A 6293-nucleotide genomic window follows, 5' to 3' on the forward strand; every position below is an offset into this window, starting at 1 on the left:
TTCCTGGAGCTGGGGGTGGGGGCGGGGGCGGTGAGAAACAACAACCCGACGGGAGACGGTGGGGGTGGGGGTGGGGAAAGGGCACAGGCTCACCTGTCATGTTCAGACATAACACCCCGCTTGAAATCTCGCATCGCCTCATCGCCCCTTGGGCATCATCAGACGGGTTCCACTCCGCGGAAGGAAGCGTTACTGTGCCGCCGCAGATCAGGGTTGAACTTCGGGGGAGGGTGAGTGTGTTTGGGCACGCACAGGTGTGCCTGTGTGTCGCGGGGTTTGCCAGGGAGGGGCGGTGGGAATACCGCCCTTTGGGGCGCACACCGCGCCCCTCGCCTCGGTGGTTCTCCAAGGGTGCCGCCGGGCGAGGTTGCCTGCAGCCTCCGCGACTGCCGAATGAATGTCTTCAGTGAGCTTGATGAGATGGTTAATTTGGATGTAAGAGAGGAAATGTTGTAATTAACGGCCCGGTAATTGGTAAACATAACACATTCATGGGAGTGGATGACAGAATATAGCGGCTGGTTAACTGGGGAATACAGATGATGTGTGCACTTAGGCCATAGCTGTGTGATAGACTTTGTGGGGGGCAGAATAATGCTCCCCCCAAGATGTCCACATTCTAACCCCCAGAATCTGTCAATACGTCTCTTACGTGGCAAAAGAAACTTTGTGCATGTGACTTACTTAAGAGACTTGAGATGGGGAGAATATTCTGGATTATCCATGTAGAGCCAATAATCACAACAGTACTGGTAAGTGAAAGAGGGAGGCAGGGGGGCCAAGAGTCAGAGAAGGAGATGTGATGGCAGAAGCAGGGTTGAAGTGACGTGATCGCTGGCTTTGAAGTTGCAGGGAGAGGCCTTGAGCCAAGGAATGGGTGTAGGCCCAGGAGCTGGCAAAAAAAAAAACAAAAAAAAAAAACAAAACAAACAAAAAAAAAAAAAACCAAAAAAAAAAAAAAAAAAAAAAAGGAAACAGATACTCCCCAGACCTTCTAGAAGGAATTCAGCCTTCTGACACCCTGATGGTCCAAGGATTCGGACCTCCAAAACTCTAAAATAATAAAGCTGTGTTGTTGTAAGATGCTAAATTTGTGCTCATTTGTTACAGAAGTAATAGGAAATGAATAGTCTTTTATTTAAAAGTAGCTTAAATGCATTGAAATTATTTAGTTTTTGGTGTTTGATGAAGTTTTGGTTGTCCTATGAACTAAAGCATGATAGCTAAAACACTATATTGCTTTTCTAAGTTTTTTTTTTTTTTAACATTTATTTTTGAGAGAGAGAGAGAGAGCACGTGCACGTGAGCAGGGGAAGGGCAGAAAGACAGGGGACACAGAATCTGAAGCAGGCTCCAGGCTCTGAGCTGTCAGCATAGAGCCCTATACGGGGCTCGCACTCAGGAACCACAAGATCATGACCTGAATTGAAGACGCTCAACCGACTGAGCCACCCTGGTGCCCCCTAAACAGTACTTTCCGTACAAATTAGTATTTAAAAAAAAAAAGACCCTTTTTATTAAAAATAAATAAATAAACACAGTGTGATAGTAATGAATAGTGAGAAAGCACCAGGCTTTGGAATGAAATGGATCAGGGTTTTTGTACAATGCTGTGCGTTTTGGGTAAGTTTCACAACCCCTGAGCCTTAGATGCCTCACGTTTCAAATGGAGAGGATAGTAATTTCTTCGTAGAGCTGTTGTAAAGGGTAAATAAGATTACATACTTAAGTTCCTAATATGTGTGGTACATATTAGGCTGTTAGCTAAATATTAGTTTCTTCTCTTGTTTTGTCTACATTTAAGAGTGTGTAGGTGTGGCGATTTTAAAACATGGCTGCAAATTCTCTGACAGCTCTTGTCCACAGTGGTGTCTGTGTCTACTCTTCTTGAACGTAGGTAGGCTTGTGATGCTTCGGCCAATGGAGTACTAAAGAAATGACACCACATGACTTCTAAGTCCAGATCGTGAAAGCCCTTGTCTGCTGAAACATTCACTCTTGGTGCCCTGGCTACCAGGTGAAAAGCAACCACCATGATGCTTCCATGCAGTGAAGAAGGCCACGCCTCTGACATGGAGACACTTCAGTTGACAGTCGCATCTGAATCCAGACTTTGCTCAGGCACCAGATGTGGGAGTGAGGAGGCCTCCGAATGATTCCAGCTCCAGCTGTGTCCGTCACTCGAAGCCACTTGTCTTGCCAGATGAAACCCCAGACGTCACGGAGCAGAGGAATTATCCTTCGGTGCCCTGTCCCCATTGCCGACCCGCAGAATCCAGGAGCAGAAAAAATGGTTGTTGCCTCACGCCAAGTTGGGACGATTTCTTGTGCTACGATAGAATGCTGGAACAACGGATTAGTAACCACTGTTAGTGACAACTGTGAGGCAGAACGGTGTGGTGCTAAATCGATAGCCCATTGCAGATCACCAAGTCAGAAATAAAACACAGACAAACGTACTGCTCTAGTTATTGCAGTCTTTTTGTAAAAAATGAAGACAACTATGTATGCTCTAATTTATATGTCTTCTAAATGCAGTGTAGCTAAGACAGTCTCTTCCTTCTCATCTACCAGAAGAAAGGAACCGTGTCTTGAAAAACATCAGAGGGGTTGCCCTCTGGATCTTCTGTGTATATATCCCTCCCTTGTCAGCAGATAATTGTTTGGAAATACGTATCTGCATGGCAAAACCAGCTCCAGTGTAAGGAGACACCGTCCTGTTTGTCCAGATGATTAATTAACAAATCTTGGATTCCCTACTCCTCTTTGTAATGGCTTCTTTATTTGTGTATTACTGTTATCTCCCTCCTGTTTCACATTTGGAAATACAGTATTAATTGTATGCTAGACATACAAACAAAGGGATTGCAGCTAGATCAATATGATAGGATCACGGTGTTTGTGTTACACAGAACCTAATCTCATCCCTTCATTTTTGGATGAGTTGGCATTGTCTCACGAATCAGCTTCTTGCAGGATTTCCAGCGGGCACAGAAATGGGAAGCTCGCCCAGACTTCAAAGTTTGGCAAATGTAATGAAATAGACCTTACAATGACTGCATGTATTTCATGGATGCCCCCCACATTCCGTTTTAATTTAAACACATATGTTCATTATTTTTAAAGTACATGCATATGCTTGACTATTTATTTGGAAATAAACAACATCATTTTCATCACAATTATTTTTTAAAAGCTAGGGCTGAAGTAACACAAAGAAATCAACATTGCAGAATATGCACGCAGAATAAATGACTAACTGAAAGTTTTGACAGGTTTACAATATTTTCCAAAATGAATGGTTGCCTTTATTTAATGTGTATCTGAAATAATGAAGTGGAGCAGGAAAATGAGTTACATTTCTCACCTTATTTGTTGGGTCTTCAGGAATATGCTTTGCCTCAGATTCATTTGTGAAATTGGAAGGTATAAAATGCCGTTGACTTTCAGCACTATCGTGATCTGAATGCGATGAAAAGCAAATCATAAATGGAGAAGTATATTCTTGGGAATATTTGGATATTTTTGGGAACTAGCATGACAAGTTATATTTTGCTCAAAGCGTATTTAGGCTGCCCACAGGAGGCATTATCTTCCTTTATTTTTTATTTTTATTATTTTATTTTTTTAATTAAACTAAATTAAAGTATTATTATTATTATTATTATTATTTTTTTTTTTTAGAGAGAGAGAGAAAGCACTACCTGGGGAGAGAGGGAGAGGGAAAGAGAGACAATCTTAAGTAGTCTCCATGCTCAGCATGGAGCCTTACTCAGGGTTTGATCCCATGACCCTGGGATCATGACCTGAACTGAAGTCAAGAGTTGGACACCCCTGGGTGGCTCAGCTGGTTAAGTGTCTGATTCTTGGTTTCAGCTCAGGTCAGGATCTCACAGTTCAAGCCCTGCATCGGGCTCTGTGCTGACAGTGCAGAGCCTACTTGGGATTCTCTCTCTACCTCTCTCTCTCTCTGCCCTTCCCCTCCCCCTTGCTTGCTCTCTCTCTAAAAATAAATAAATAAACTTAAAAAAATAATGTTTTCAATACAAGAGGGAGTTATATTTATTTAGCCTGAATATCTCGTCTTTTCATGGCCATTGCATTTTGCCTGCCACCTCTTCTGGGACTTCTCACGCTCCCTGTGGCTTCAGTTAATGTTCCTCTTACTACCAACACAGTTTTCTGAAAAGTTGAAGCCTTCTGAGTCATGTGTCTTTTGCTGTCAAATGTGTTTTCTTTGTTGGATGTTGATAGTGTCTTTAAGTCATTACTTCTTGGCAGCCAAACTCTTCCCATGCTCATACGAGTAATTTGTAAGACCTAAATTTCTGGACCAGGTTATGTTTGGGAAACATGATCTGGGCAATCCCCAATCTGAAACTTATACAATTTGATGGGCTTTCCATAAGGAACATAATACAAAATTCTAGATAAAAGTAGGTAAGGAAACGAATGTGTATTTAGAGTGAGAAAAGAAATCACGACAAATTATTAGAGCCCAAGAGATTCAGGTTCTTTTCCTTTGATGTCCTTTAAAGCAATTGGCCAGAAACGACTTCATAGAAATGCTTCCTTTTGCAGTCTGGCTTCCTCTGCCACCCAGAACATTCTGCAACTCCCAGTGGCTCTTGACATTCTCAGATTTGAGTGTAAGAGACGCCCTGAAGATAAAACTTAGCGACCTCAGGGTAAATTTGCCTCTGGTCCAGTGACTGAATGGATTCTGCCAACAGAAACCGATCGTAACTGACACTATTGAACACTAAGCTGGCACAAGACACTATGGAACCAGTTCACACACACTGTGACTCGTTCTCAGCAGCCATTTTGATCGTCCGGACCCAGCAGCCAGACAGATGGAAAGGGGCTGTTTCCCTGTGTATAATTGAATAATTTCATTTATACAATTTGTAAAATATAAATACAATATTATTTATAGGCTAATGATAGCTTATACTCCTACATGAGGAAAAATTCTACAAATCCTTGCAGGCAAATTCACATCAGTGCTACAGACTTCATTAAAATACTCTGAGAAATGTTAATATCCCAAAGAATGACATTCTCATCAAGTGATAAATTCTGACTCAAAAGTAAATAGGCTACTGAAAATTACTATTATTATTACTTTAATTTAAGAGTTCACAGTCAATTCTACCTTGTTGAATTGAAGAAAGGGTTTCTTGTTTGGGGTTTTTGCACTCGTTAGGTTACTTAATACTGTGAGATCAATAATATCAGAAAAGGAAAACATTTTCAAGGATAGTCAACATTTTTTTAGAAGGTCAATTATAAATATTAAGTATTTTTAAATTAAGTTTCATAATTTTTAAATCTTTTTTTCTAATTTATTTTTTAAAGAGAGAGAGAGCGTGAGTGAGGAAGGGAAAGAGAGAGAGGGAGACACAGAACCTGAAGCAGGCTACAGGCTCTGAGCTGGGCACTCAGCACAGAGCCCAATGTGGGACTCAAACTCATGGATGGTGAGATCATGACCTGAGCCAAAGTCGGATGCTTAACCGACTGAGCTATCCAGGTGCCCCAAGTTTCATAATTATTAAATATTTCTCCTCCCACATATGATAGGAGATGATCAGGGTGTTTAATATATCCATTAAGGCTGGCACAATAGCATTCAAATTGGAAGACATCTATTAGATTAACATATATATTAAAACTTCCTAAAATAATTCTTTTCAATATTTTTTGAAGAGTGAAATTAAATGAGGGACAAATGTAGGTTTAACATGGCCAGATTTCAGCCCACAGTGAATGTTCACAATTAAGCTCCAAGCATAATGAAAACACAGTTGGATCATGACATTCCAAGTGTGGAATGTCAACTCTGAAATGAAACAGGTAGTGAGTGAGCTCACAAACAATACTCTGTTGTGACAGATGTTTGCTTAGTACTTTGTGAGCCTGACTCATGGGGGTTGTTAATTATTTTAACCATTCCTTTACATTTTGTATTTGTTTAAACTTTTTCAAAGAAATGTATCATATATGATGTATCAGTCGGGTCGCAGCAGGAAACAGACTCCACTCAGATGGCTTAAACAAGGAAACTTGAAAAATGAAATTAGCTTGAGAGGTTCAGGAAGGGGTTGGCACGCACATTGAATAATGGATGTTGAGACACCCAGAAAGTAGCAGCAGCTAGAAGCCAAAGCTTTTAGCTCTAATTCTTGAAGGGCAAAGGGTGGGAAGAATATTACCAGAATCCAATGACACTTGGCATCATAAAGAGGGGCCCACCCAGGAGTAATCATCGTAAAACAACATTGCTGATA

Source organism: Panthera uncia, chromosome D4, assembly GCF_023721935.1.
Source record: "Panthera uncia isolate 11264 chromosome D4, Puncia_PCG_1.0, whole genome shotgun sequence".
In the NCBI taxonomy this organism is placed as follows: Eukaryota; Metazoa; Chordata; class Mammalia; order Carnivora; family Felidae; genus Panthera; species Panthera uncia.